Genomic DNA, 14,145 nt, shown 5'->3' with positions numbered 1-14,145 from the left:
ATTGAATAAAACACGGTTTATTGTTGCTACGCAACAGGGCTGCTCTTTGTCATGTGGTGCTTTTTGGACAACAATAGAAATCTAGACTTGTTAATGGCAGAGAGGGATGGGGCGGAGAGGGACGGTGCGTTTATTTAGGTTGTTTGTTTCCAAAATCTTGCTCAAATCTTGCTCTTGCTTTTAAACCCTAAAATCTGTAATAGTGTTAATAGCGTTTTATCTCCTCCCCCGTCTCCACCGTCTGCAGGTATCCTGGCTGAAGAACGACGAACCGCTGAACACGGAGGCTAAAGTCGGCACGAGAGCCGACCACAACCTCATCATCTCTGATGCCCGCCTGTCTGCCTCGGGCAACTACACCTGCCTGGCGAGCAACATCGTGGCCAAGCGGCGCAGTGCCAACGCAGCCGTGGTCGTTTACGGTGAGCTAGGTTAGCAGGGGGGCCGATGTTAGCTTCATGTTGCTGTATCAATTGCACGTCCAAAAACCTTATAAATATGACAAACATAAGTGAAAGGCCACAACACAAATGCAAAAGGCAGTTAATACATCTCTATTAAATGTGATGAGAATAATTCTCTATTCAATTTAATAATTTTCATCATATCATAACCTTGAACCATTTGTTTTTGTCTTCCCAGTGAGCGGCGGCTGGTCTCTCTGGACCGACTGGTCGCTGTGTAACGTGCGCTGTGGGCGGGGCTTGCAGAAGCGCTCGCGCACCTGCACCAACCCGGCGCCGCTCAACGGGGGGGCCTTCTGCGAGGGCATGTCGGTGCAGAAGAGCACCTGCAACACACTCTGTCTAGGTGAGTTCCACCTCACTCTGTCCAGGTGAGCTCCACCACCCACCCTATTATGAAGCATATACACTTACTGCACTGTGTTGTACAGTAAAATAAGTGTATCCAATAAGGGCATGTAGGTCAACTGTACAAGCTTATGTTTGAGCGTAACGTTTTAGAAATGGCATCGCCATCCGTCAACTATTACTGAGTGAAATACGCTGTGAGAATATCCGTTAGGAGTTGACTGAGCCTGACTGGCTCATTTCTGGCCCATCAGTGCATATCTTCCCTGATTGGTTTGGGGTAGCCATCTTGCCTGTCAATCACAGTTTCATGAAATGCTTCACTTCCCACTAGTGGGGGAATGAAGGGATGTTGGTTGATTGCTTAAAAAACGTGTTATATTGTTTACATCTCTCGATTCTTACCAAAAGCAGTTTCAAAAAGACCTAACAAATTATACTAGACGCAAAAGACTATTAACGATAGATCAACAGATATAAATCGCCACAACCTTAGTGGCACCCAACACCAAAGACAACAAAAAGCTGGGGAACCGAACAAGCCCCAGTGAATATTGAAATCACATAACTGCTTTTCACAGTGTAACCGAACAAAAGGCTTTTAGTTTTTTCTCCCAACCTGGGAAGAAATGCTGAGTCAGCAGAGCAGTTTTTCATTGGTAGAAGTGAGGTATGTTTCCACCTGACCCCCCTCTCCCCCCTCTGTTGGACAGGTGGTCATGTGACCGTGGACAAGGTCTGGTGCTCTGCGAACCGACTCAGATCTCGGATCTGACGCAACGCCCACACTTTTTCAAGCGTTTTATTACTTCGCTCGGTCGTTGGAGGAAAACATGGACGCCACCCGGAAAGCTGTTGTCGCGGTAGCATTGGCAGAGTACCAGGCGCTCCAGAATGGGTAGGCTATAGGCCATAGGCAGAGATACGGACGCAGTAAGGTATTGCAGTAATACGAGTGATTGAAATTGCCATTTAAACCACCAAAGCGGTCCAAGCACAATGAAAACAGTTCACGCTTCAAGTCACACTGGGCGCAGCCGTCTTGAATTCTGTCAAGGAATCTTGCTCGGTCACCACTGAGTTCAACCGGGATGGCGAGTTCGCCGTCCGAGGAAAAGGGGCGTTTTCGTGCGTGTTGCTAGGCAACGTCCTTGGACATCCGAGACGGATGGATAATGAAACGCAGCATTACTCGCTAGGCTCTGACGAATGGGTGGAGGACTCTGGGGATAATTAACAGATTGGTCTCAAGGGATCTTAGTGGTCTAGAAGGCTTACGTAGTGGAATCATATAAGTTAAATAAGTTACCAACATGAATTTAAAATCAATTATCTGACCTACAGGAAGCCAATGTAACTGTTTAAGAATTGGTGTAATATGTTCAAATTGGTTGGTCGTTCTAAGAACTCTAGGAGCAGCATTCTGAACAAGCTGAAGCTTCCTTCCAACGAAGGGCCAACTTCGTTGGAAGGAGAGAGAGAGAGAGAGAGAGAGAGAGAGACAGGAAAGGAAGAACGGGTAAAAAATAATGAATGACCAAGAGTTAAGTTGTGTCGAGAAGATGAGAGAGAGAGAAGCTTAAAGTTGTGAAAGTGCTGAGGAGGAGAGCCAGATATCTAATCATCAACGTAATCTGCACTTTCCAAGTGTGTGTTTCCTGGCTGATAGCCCTAACTTTGTTATCAGTGGGCTTTTGAATAAGAAAACTACACCGGGAGGCAGAGGGTAAGGGGCTACTTTTATAAACAATCATCCTGGTTTCCCTCAAACCAACAGTCCCCCCCTTGCTCTCTCCCTCTCTTTCAGAGGGATTCTGTTTCCACCCCTGAATGAATTTTGTTTTTTTCTTTAGTTCCTTTGTCCGTTCATTCGTTCGTCCGTTCCTTCTTTTCGCACAACAGAAAAAAATGCATTTAGTTTAACAAGTAGAAAGAGGGGTGGATCTTTATGGAAACGTCAAGGTGGAGAGTAGGCATGATGAAACATGACACAATGAAAGTGACTTTGTGTTCAAAGTCAGCAGGATGGTGTAACTTTGTACACAGACCCTCTCCTGTGAGACGGAGAGGGGAAAGAACAGCATACTGTTCTTTTTTTTTGGTCGGGGGTTGAAAGAAAAGGTGGACAGGCGGACTACAGTACCACAGGAAGCTGCATATAGAGAGGTTGTAGCTTCTAATTTAGGCTTGGTCCAGCTGCTTGGTCCAAAGGATCTATTCACTCTCATTTCCTACCCTTTTTTCTCTCTCTCTCTCTCTCTCTCTCTCGCTCTCGCTCTCTCGCTCTCTCGCTCTCGCTCTCTTGCTCTCCCTCAAGTTGGCCCTTCGTTGAAGAAAGCTTAAGGAAACTTCAGCTTGTTCAGAATGCTGCTGCTAGAGTTCTAACAACGACCAACAAATTTGAACATATTACACCAATTCTTAAATTGTTACATTGGCTTCCTGTAGGTCAGATAAGTGATTTTAAAATAACGTTGCTAACCTATAAATACCTACCTGGTTTAGGGCCAAAATATTTTACTTATATGATTCCACCACATAAGCCTTCTAGATCACTAAGATTCCCTGAGACCAATCTGTTAATTATCCCCAGAGTAAACAGGAAACATGTAAAAGCAGGATTTAGTTACTTTGCATCAAATAGCTGGAATAAACTCCCCGAGGATTGAGACTTGCCCCAACTCTTACCACTTTTAAAACAAGACTAAGACTTTGGTGTTTGCTTTAGCTTTCTGCTTATTCTTAAAAACATTGCACTTTCTAAAATACTTTAAAATGCCTTTTTAACTTTGCCTTAGTTTTCTATCTATTTTACTCATTTTTTTGCATGTTTTCTGTTATTTCATTTTATGTATGAAAATGTTTAGATGTGAAGCACTTTGAATCTGCCTTGTGTATGAAAAGTGCTATATAAATAAAGTTGCCTTGCCTTGGATGTTCGCCCTTTCCGTCTCTTTTCCTTCTCTTGCCTTTTCATCATCATCATTCCCCTTTTCTTTCTCTTACTTTCTCTACAAATTCTCTCTCTCTCTCTCTCTCTCTCTCTCTCTCTCTCTCTCTCTCTCTCTCTCTCTCTCTCTCTCTCTCTCTCTCTCTCCCCCCCTCCCTCCCTCCCTCCTAAAATCAATGAATGTGAATGGATTGGACCCAGAATCCACCACCCAGGAGATGGCACCCATCTCATATCACTACCAGAAGTGGAGCCATTCCAAGCGTTGGGTTTTGGTCGTCTTGTGCGAAATGTTACCATATTTTTTTTTTCTTGTTGAAAGTCACACCACAGCCATGGCAAATTCCTTCAATTTGGGAGCAGCTAATCCCTACTAGGGTTATATTCAAGCAGATGGACACCACTATATCGTGATTTCGGCCATTTTATGGCCCCTCCTTTCGTTTTGAAGATGGAAGAATTAATTTTCTTGTTTAATGTACATTTTTACAATATATATAACATCCATATTAATGTGCTTGCATACATTATTGATTATGTTTATAACTAATCTTCTTTCACAAATGAGTCTTTCGCAAAGGTTTGTGACGCAATGACCAGCTTCCGCAAAAGACTCGAAACTCACCTGTTCAGAGTTCACCTCGACTCTGCATAGCTACCCAGCCCCTTCCGGCCACCATTGTATTTTGTACATCCTGGCACTTAATGTACGCACTTATTGTACGCACTTAATCTACATTACACTTATTCATAGTACTTAATTGTGTAACATCTGCAGTAGCTGCTAGCATTGCTGTACACGGGGAATGGGTTAGCCTAGCGATTGTAAGTACTTGCACTTGGCTCTATGAACATCTTTACTATACTGACAGTGATATATTGTTTCACTTCTTATGACAAATGTACTTATTGTAAGTCGCTTTGGATAAATGCCCTAAATGTAAATGTATATTCATACATTTTTATTTGGTCATATTCTAACTTAAATATATTTGTTAAGGGTAACGTACATTCATTCATAAATCAATAAAGTGAATACAGTTTAATTACTCTATTCAGCAATGAATGTGAGAATATGAATATATACTTAATAGTGGTGTTTATGGACAAATGCCTGTTTCCATGGATATCCATTGGCTTGTATTCCGTGGCTCCCAATTCTTCCAACTCTTGTTTTGGCTCCAAATAGCGATATCCTCAGCCCATCAGAACTGAGCAATTGGCAAAAACCAAAAGATTCCTCTCCACAAATGGCTTTCAGCCAAACAAAATACTCCAACTCCATATCTCTTCTTCTTCTTCTTCTTCTTCTTCTTCTTCTTCCTCCAAGTCCGTAATCTGTCTGTTTTGACAAGATGCCGGCGGCATACAGTATTACAGCTGTATACTACTAACTCTTTATGGATATGAAATAATTGCTATCATTTTTGTATGGCCTGGCTCAGGTTAATCCCTTTGTAAAAACAGAAACAAATATATACAGCATCTGGCATTGAAACTAGTAATAGCACTTACTTTTATTGAAGGGTTCTCTCATGTGACAGGAATGTATGTTCGTGTTACTACCTGTCAACGAGAAGTACTAATTTTAACCTCTGCTAAATAAGAAAATGTAATCTAAGTTCCTTTCTTTAATTATGTAGTGTAAATGTAAAATAAGTAATTCTTTTGTCAAACTAGATAATTAAAATTTCTAATTATAATGATGCATTTCAAGTTGTGAGCATCATTTAGCGTGAGCGTCTATGTTTTTCCGACTTAGTTGCTCGAAGGCACGTAGGTCGGAGGTCACGCGTTTGCCACTCCCGACTTCTCACCTAGAACCGTTAACGAATGCAGCATAACACCGCTTGTGTTTGTGATGTTCTTTGCCTGTGTAGTGAATTAGCTAGTGACCTAATGTATCGGATCGGCACATAGACCTGTTTACTCAATGATATCCAATACTAGGCAGTATCAGAGGACTTTTTAGTGCCAATCCTGGTACAACTTTATACCTACACACACGGGACAAACTGCTCGCCTACCTGCAGTTTGCCACCACTGGTCAGGTGTCAGGGTTCGCTGTGGCCCGATCCTAATTTCTGCTAGAGACAGAACACAGACCGGCCTAACCACTGGAGCCTCACTCACCCGCGACTCCTCTCACTAGTAATCATCTCCAACCAGTTCCCTCTCACCACTCCCAAAATGACATAAAGAAGAACCTTCCTCTAGTCACTCACTGAAAATTCACTCTCTGAAAATTCCCTTTATTCTCTCTGTCTCTCTCTCTTTATCTCTGTTTCTGTCTCTCTCTGTCTCTCTCACTTGCTCTACATCCACCTCATGATCAGTTATCTGCCTGGAGAAATTTGGAGTTGCGGTTGTCAAGATTCAAATGAGCTGCTGACACATGCCAAAATGGCCAGTTATTGGCAGTAAATAAATGTCACAGAGAAGGTTGATTTACTGCACGCATGTACAAGCCGTTCGTTAGTTTGTGAATAATGTTGTATGTTGTATAACTCCTGGAAAGGTTCATTCAAGCCAAATGCCTTATAGTCAATTACATTAAGTTGCTTGTCGGCAATTTAATGAACTATACATTTAATTTTTAAATTATAGCTACCGGTTTTCTGGCCGTTCTTCTGAGGAAAGTAATGGTCCTGAAATTCAAATGCAAAAGGAAAGTGGATTGGATTGAGAGCATGTAGTTAAAGATTACGTTGTGAACCCCCCTGTTTTACACACAAATGGTTTACCCCAGGAACGCTCGACCTTGACTTGAATTGCTAGGAAACGCTAATTAGATAATGCAATTCAATCAAACTTTTTTTTTTTTTTCTGAAGATTTTTTTTACATAAACCAGCCATTACACTGCCAGAAAATTATTAAGCTATGAACTTTATAAGTGCAATATATAAACATTGAATACTCCTTGAAGCCTCCGCTAACCCAAACACACACATGACTCAATACGTTCTGAATGTATGTACGTATGAATGTTGTGTGTGTGTGTGTGTGTGTGTGTGTGTGTGTGTGTGTGTGTGTGTGTTAACGTACATACGTTTATTTATGTTTGTACGTATATCTATGCATGTATGTAAATACGTGTTTGTATGTAGGTGTATTTATCTCAGTACGTATGAAAGTGTATCTATTTATGTACTGAATGTAGTGTATACGTATGTATTTAGTTTATGTATGGAGGTGCTAAACTTGCGTATAAAGGTATCCCCCCTCTCATGTCTCCCTGCGTGTTGCAGTGGACGGCGGCTGGGGCCCGTGGAGCCTGTGGACGGCGTGCGGCGTGGACTGCGGGCGCCAGCGGAGCCGGGACTGCGCCGAGCCCGAGCCGCGGCACGGGGGCCGGCCCTGTGACGGCCAACAACTGCACCGGGGGCCTCTGCATACAGAGTGAATGGGGCCGGACGTCTCTTTGGTCCTGGGGCCAGAGCGCTGGGCCTCTAGGGGCCGTTGGGGCCAAACGTCTTCAGGACTGAGACGCTATCTTACCCTCCTTTATGGACTCAGTGGTCCTCCAGGAGGGAGCAGGGGGAGCGTCTGGCTTTGTGGCCGTAGATTAGACTCTGTAGGCAATCAGCGCTATGCTGTGCTTTATAGACACACACGCGCGCAGGGACACGCACACACTCATATAAACACACAAAGACACTCACACTCAAGCGCAGGCATGCACGCGTATAAACACGCACACGCAAACGGTCATATAAATAAACACACACATAAATAAAAATACACACACACACACACACACACAAAAACACACTCATATAAATACCCACATACACAGACAAATATAGACAAATTATATTAAAAGAGTACACACACACACACACACACACACACACACACACACACACACACACACACACACACACACACACACGTGCAAAGGCTTTGAGGTGAGACTTAACCAGACGTTTCCAGGTTTAGAGTTCCCCAGGGTTAGGGTTCCCCATGGCAGGATCAGGGTACACACCCCCATCCTCATATGCACTGAGAGTGTAAAGCAGGAACAGCAGCTGATAAAATTCAGCCCAACATGAACGAATGGGTCAACGTGATCGCTCATATTCAAAGCACCATAAAAATATCCTGTGTTCATATCTTCCTAGCATTGGTCAGCCCCTGGCAGTGCTGATGTTATTGAGCCACAGATGACCGTAATACAGAAGTGAGCAAACAGAAGTACTGCTGAGAACCCGGCCGGCCTCTGCTGCCGGCGGGTGTATGTATGTACCGTGCATGGAAACCTTCCCCTGACGGCATATCAAATGGAGCACTGAAGGAGACACGACTGTCAGTAACACTGATACGCAGCCGGAACACAGACAATTTCATCCCACTCTTACATCCGCCGGTGGAGCGAGGCGCTCTGCTTGTCTTTACGTGGAGCTGCCCTCTTCACATTGTTTCAGCGCTTTCCATAAAGTACGCAGCAATTATTCATATCGGTTTCAAATCGCCTCCGTTTGAACCACTCGTAATCCTATTATGAGTTTCATTTAGCTACAATGATTAATTTGAATGCTGTATAAAAGCTATGTTTCTCATTATCCAGCAGTTCATCCTAGCCCATTTCTGGCCCTTAAAATGGTCTGTTTGGTTTTACGAAGTCATATAAAGTCAAAGTATATGCATCTTTTATGTGTGATTGTAATTCCTACTTCTGATGCATTTTGATCATCATTATGCATTATGGGGCATAATGATATGTATGGAAAAATACTAAGCTATGCAGAAAAACATAATTTGAATGCATGGTGATCTGATATATTATTGCTTGCATAATTGTGTCGCATTATTGAAACAGGGCTTCATGGAAAATATCTGATGATCCATTCTTTTAATTGCATAATTTAGAAAAGAAAGTAGAGATTTGTTTTATGTAATTATTGAACACGGCCAAGTTCAAAGGGCGATGGCTTCTAAACTCGGCCATCAAATATTCACATGACCTTTCAAAGCCATGTCAGGTTTTTTTTCATGATCACAATTAAAGTCACAAAGGGCTTCATACACGGCCGTATCCAAGCGAGATGAGATGACTCTCTCCTCTGACACCCTACCCCCAGACCTGCCTGATGGCCTTGGGCATCGAACAATGAGCCAGGAGGACACCTTGAGAGGGGTCACATGACACTGGGGCTCTGTCTTCCAGTCAGCTAGAGAGGAATAGGTGACATTGAACCAATCAGAACAAGGCAAATGGAGTAAAAGGAAAGAGTGTGTCAACACTTTATATACCATAGGCCAGTAGAAATGATTTTTTTTTGGTTGGGTTTGAATCTGAACCTTTGGGCTCTGATGTAACACCCCCCGCCACTAGACCAGGGGTTCCCAACCTTTGGGTCGGGGCCCCACATGGGATCCCCTGATTTGCATATAGGGTCGCAGGAGATAGCTGACGTAAACTAGATAGCTGTTAGAGCGGTGTGATCACGTTCACAGGGACGTTGATATCTGAAATGAGTAACTCATCATTAATGCTTAAAACTGCAATAACTCATTTTATTTTGTAATTGTACGCGTGTCTTATGAACAAGACACGTACGCACAGGTTGAATGGACAATCATTTGTTATGCAAACCCTGACCCCGTTATATCGTCCAATCAGGAAGTCCCAGGGAAACGACCAACGGGATGCCTCCAAACAGCATCTCAACCTCATAAAAGTATAAAACTCTGCCCCCCACCATCTTCCTCAGTCCTCGTAAGGAGACGAAGAAGGACACGTTTACGGGCGCCGCTGATGATCTGGTGTCTCATTATGATGACAGACCTGGCGCTCCGTCTCCCCATAAACCCCGCCCTCTCCCTCTCTCCCGGCTGCCGGCGCTGCCTGATGAATCAAAAGCCCTGTTCACCAGAACCGCCATAGTCCACTAAGCACTGAATGAATTCATCACAAACTCGAGTGAATGTAAAGAGAGGAAAGTCCTCCCAGCTCCACGACGCTCCATAAACGTAGAACTGTAGGAAGCCGTTCAATTAAACCCTGTGGGAAGCGGCGACGCCGGAGAAGCAAATCTGGCACTTGGGTCGACCCTCGAGCCAATTAATGATTGCGGCAAAACAAATGTGTCTCATACCCGGGGTGTCTCAGGGCATTAAAGCTGCATATCTAACGCAACTCTTGATTTGACCACAATCTGCTCAGACTGCTCCGTCTCAGCACATCTCTTTTCTACCAACAGCTAGCATTGTTGGCTCTGACTTGGAATTCAAACATGACCACGACGGCACTTAGGTTTTGACGGACAAGACAGGTCGCTCTCACTCCTGTTATTTGATTAAACGGTCGCTGGGTCTCTCTCCGTCTCGATGAGGGCTCTCCTGAAAGCACTCCTTTGCAAATAGATGGAAGAATAACAGCTGACTTTGGTAAAAAAAAACAGGGGCAATCCAGGGATTTATTTTGGGGGGCAAAAAAAACACGATTTCTTTAATCTCCTACTCAGAGAATCAACCTGTCAGATAACAACTGCTCATCCCCTGTCAGCATGGATCCCAACCTTCAGGTCGGGTGAGGGCCGTAGGTTGGTCCTTAGTAGCTTCTTCGTATCTGTTGTGAAGGAACATGTTAGCGATGAACAATCTAAAGCTACAGGAAGCACCATACGTAGGCGAGGTCAAATCCCTGGCCTTAGCTGTGGCACTGCTGCTGCTTGTACAACTGTAGTTCTGCGTGTCTGACAGGGTTGGGCCAGGGCTTCTAACACAGGCCTTGTTCTAGGACTAATTCACCAATAAAGGCACTGCTGACCGAGACCCAGATTCAAGGTGTGCAAGGTCCGGACACAAAAACAACAGCTCAGTGTGTTGGTGTACCCTGTGTTATGGCAGCTAGTTGGCTCTGGCTAGCCTTTCGACTTTTCATCATGTAAAATTATCTTCATTGACACTGACTCTCTTCAACCAATTGTGTATCAGGATAATGAGGCGAATGAAGACAATTTTTCTCGATGATTTTTATCAGTCTTTGGTCATGGAAACTGCTAAAGTTGTAAGCGGAAATAACAAATGACAATGCATTTACCCAATTTTCATTTCTATGTAGCCTATAATTTATAAATTAAATTAAATTATGCGCCTAAGGGTTGTAGGGGGGAAAACTCTGACTGTTGTTTGTGCGTATGCACCAAACAGCAGTTCAGAGTACTCGGCCTTCTTCGAGACCCTGATTGGAGTCCTGTATGGGGCTCCAGTAGGGGACTCCGTAGTTCTGCTGGGAGACTTCAACGCCCACGTGGGCAACGATGGAGACACCTGGAGAGGCGTGGTGTGGAGGAACGGCCTCCCTGATCTAAACCCGAGCGGTCGTTTGTTATTGGACTTCTTTGCTAGTGGATGGATTATCCATAACGAACACCATATTCAAACATATGGGTGCTCATAAGTGTACCTGGTAGCAGAGTACCCTAGGCTGAAGATCGATGATCGATTTCGTGATCATGTCATCTGATCTGAGGCCGCATGTTTTGGACACTCGGGTTAAGAGAGGGGCGGAACTGTCAACCGACCACCATCTGGTTGTGAGTAGGATCAGGGAATGGGGGAAATTTCCGGATAGACCTGGTAAGCCCAAACGAGTAGTGCGGGTGAATTGGGAACGTCTGGAGGAGGCCCCCGTCCTAGGTATCTTCAACTCACACCTCTGGCTGAGTTTTTCTGGCATTCCTGTGGAGGTTGGGGGCATTGAGCCGGAGTGGGCGGTGTTCAAAGCCTCCATTGCTGAAGCTGCGGTGGCTAGCTGTGGTCTGTGTTTCTGGAAGACTATCCGGCACCTCAGGAGGGGGAAACAGGGAACCATCCAAGCTGTGTGCAGTAAGGATGGGACTCTGTTGACCTCAACTGAGGAGGTCGTCGGACGTTGGAAGGAACACTTTGAGGAACTCCTGAATCCGAATAACACGCCCTCTATGTTGGAGGCAGAGCTCGAGGTTGATGGTGTTTCGTCGTCAATATCCCTGGTGGAGGTCACTGAGGTAGTCAAACATCTCCGCAGTGGAAAAGCCCCAGGGATTGATGAGATCCAGCCAGAAATGCTAAAGGCTCTGGGTGTTGAGGGGCTGTCATGGTTGGCACGCCTATTCAACATCGCGTGGGAGTCGGGTACAGTGCCAAAGGAGTGGCAAATCGGGGTGGTGGTTCCCCTGTTAAAAAATGGGGACCAGAGAGTGTGTGCCAACTACCGGGGTATCACACTTCTCAGCCTCCCTGGTAAAGTCTACTCCAAGGTGCTGGAAAGGAGGGTTCGGCCGATCCTGGAGGGGGCCTGGGAGTATGCCCATCCGGTCTACATTTGTTTTGTGGATCTGGAGAAGGCGTATGACCGGGTCCCCCGGGAGAAACTGTGGGAGGTGCTGCGGGAGTATGGGGTAAGGGGGTCTCTCCTCAGGGCCATCCCATCTCTGTACTCCCAAAGCGAGAGCTGTGTTTGCGTCCTCGGCAGCCAGTCAGTTACGTTCTCAGTTGGTGCTGGTCTCCGCCAGGGCTGCGCCTTGTCAGCAATCCTGTTTGTGATATACATGGACAGGATATCGAGGCGTAGTCATGGTGGGGAGGGGTTGCAGTTCGGTGGTCTGAGGATCTCGTCTCTGCTTTTTGCAGATGATGTGGTCCTCATTGTATCATCGGCCTGTGACCTTCAGCACTCACTGGATCGGCTGGCGGCCGAGTGTGAAGCGGCTGGGATGAGGATCAGCACCGCTAAATCTGAGGCCATGACTCTTAGCAGGAAACCGGTGGATTGCTTACTCCGGGTAGGAAATGAGTCCTTGTGAAGGAGTTCAAGCACCTCGGGGTCTTGTTCGCGAGTGAGGGTACTATGGAGCGTGAGATTGCACGCTCCATAGTATGAGAGCGTGCAATGAGACACATTTGTTTTGCCCCGCTGCATTGAGCAGCGGGGGCGGTATTGCGTTCGCTTTACCCGGCGTTGTAACGAAAAGAGAGCTGAGCCGCAAGGCAAAGCTCTCGATCTACCGGTCGATCTTCGTTCCTATCCTCACCTATGGTCATGAGGGTTGGGTGATGACCGAAAGGACGAGATCGCTGGTACAAGCGGCCGAGATGAGTTTTCTCAGAAGGGTGGCTGGCGTCTCCCTCAGGGATAGGGTGAGAAGCTCAGCCATCCGTGAGGAACTCGGATTAGAGCCGCTGCTCCTTTACTTAGAAAGGAGTCAGCTGAGGTGGTTCGGGCATCTGGTAAGGATGCCCACTGGGCGCCTCCCTTGGGAGGTGTTTCAGGCACGTCCAGTGGGGAGGAGACCTCGGGGAAGACCCAGGACTAGGTGGAGAGATTACATCTCAACCCTGGCCTGGGAAGGCCTCGGGATCCCCCCGTCAGAGCTGGTCAATGTGGCCCGGGAAAGGGATGTCTGGGGCCCCCTGCTTGAGCTGCTCCCCCCGCGACCCGACTCCGGATAAGCGGACGAAGATGAGATGAGATGAATTAAATTAAATTCAGTTCATTTAAGAAGGGGACAGTGCAAATTAATAAAACACATGATAATACATGGGTTAAAAATGCCAGAATTAGCCAAAGGCTATTTTTCATCTGTAGTCCCCTGGCAATGAAAATACAATTAAGCAAGATAAAAACAACAACAACATAAACAGGACGGAACCCCACAGCACAAAACAGGGCATCACAGAACAAACTGAAGAACTGACTAACTAAGGTAAAACAACAGAACACAAAATACAAAGCACCAGTGAAAAAATAAAATAAATACATAGTGTGTTGACCACATGCAACAACAAATTATTTTAGTGCTGACATGTATATGTATTGATCATCCATTTTCTTAACTGCTTACTAAACGATTTGTATGTGTTTAGTTCCCTAATATGTTGTGGGATTGAATTCCATTCCTTTGCACTTTTGACGGACCAGGCTGACTGACTAAAAGTGCTTTTTCGCAACGGAATAAAACAATCACCCCTCGACGATCCCCTTGTGACACGATCAGTACCTGTTCTTCTATTGATGTACCCAGCAAGTGGTGGTGGGGCTAGATCGTGAGTGACCTTAAAAACCAAGCACACATTGAAATATTTTTGGGGGTCTTCCCATCTTAAATGCTGGTACTTTTTTAGAATCAAACAGTGGTGGAAGAGTTTTGTTTTTTTATTGAGAATTTTTATTGCTTGTTTGTATTGTGATTCAAGTGACTTTAATGTGCTCAAATTGGCCTGCGACCAGCTTGTCAGACAATAATTCAGATGACTAAAAATCATAGAGTGTAGAAACATTTCGGCAGCCTCTGTAGATAAGTAATTTGTAATGAAAAGAAAATTTGCAATATTGAAATTAGTAGTATTGCAGGTTTTTTTATCATGTGCCTTAAAGGAAAGGTTTGAATCAATTA

At 45.0% G+C, this 14,145-nt stretch overlaps 1 pseudogene; it reads left to right on the top strand.

The window, feature by feature from the left end:
- The window catches only part of LOC115541352 (netrin receptor UNC5D-like), a 55,297-nt pseudogene that overhangs the window by 15,662 nt on the left and 25,490 nt on the right, over window positions 1–14,145 (top strand).

The sequence above is a fragment of the Gadus morhua genome, chromosome 4, assembly GCF_902167405.1.
Source record: "Gadus morhua chromosome 4, gadMor3.0, whole genome shotgun sequence".
Lineage (NCBI taxonomy): Eukaryota > Metazoa > Chordata > Actinopteri > Gadiformes > Gadidae > Gadus > Gadus morhua.
Note: the sequence above shows the minus strand (reverse complement) of the source record. Positions and strands in the feature narration are given on the sequence as shown.